The sequence below is a fragment of the Cariama cristata genome, unplaced genomic scaffold (genome assembly GCF_000690535.1).
Source record: "Cariama cristata isolate BGI_N322 unplaced genomic scaffold, ASM69053v1 scaffold1893, whole genome shotgun sequence".
Classification (NCBI taxonomy): Eukaryota; Metazoa; Chordata; class Aves; order Cariamiformes; family Cariamidae; genus Cariama; species Cariama cristata.
Window position 1 is genome coordinate 45,635 of NW_009607645.1, and position 800 is coordinate 46,434.

The window sequence follows — 800 nt, forward strand, 5'->3', positions numbered from 1 at the left end:
AGCCGTCCATTGTTCCGGGGGGGGGGGGGGGGGAGGTGTGGAATTAGCACTGCCTTAAAACTTAGCACTGCCTAAAAAACAGTTCTACTATGTTCTTTCTGGTACACTTATCATTATCAATCACAGTCAAAATGTGCATTCTGTTGCCTGGTTAGTCACATAATGTTACTGTGGCTGCTTCTGTGTCATAAGAGTGATCCTGTGACAGAAACAAGCTATGAAGTGCCAAATCTTTTTCCAGTTTTAATTCCATCCGTATGTAATCCACATCTTAAACACCATAATAAACTTATCAGTGCATGAGATCAAACTACTTCAGTACAGTAGCAGGGAAGTTCCCAAGAAAAAACAGAAACAGCCAAAAAGAAGCAATAGTTTTGGCCTTTACTGAAGGTGAAGATAAAGTTGTTAAAAGTTTTGGTGAAACTTGATTAAAATTAAAAGATCTTTTGGATAAATAACAGAACAGAGCATGTACAGAACTACCTCACTGCAAGGCAGGAAAACACAGCACATTCTGAAGGAGAATTTTAACTTTCATCCACGGTCCAGTAACTTTGGTGTCAAATCCTACCAACCTACAAATGAGAAAAAGCTATTTCTAGACACAGTGTTGAAACTATCCCCTATACTTTTTTTTCCCCTCAAAAATAATGCGGTTCGTTTTCTGTTCTTGTTTTCTCTTATAAACCTTTTTTCCTAGGCAAGAGATAAAGCAATTTCAATGAAGATAGTAGAATGTGTTGGCTTTTTCTGGTAACTAAATACTGAGGTCCCTAACTAAACTCTTCTGAAAGAGA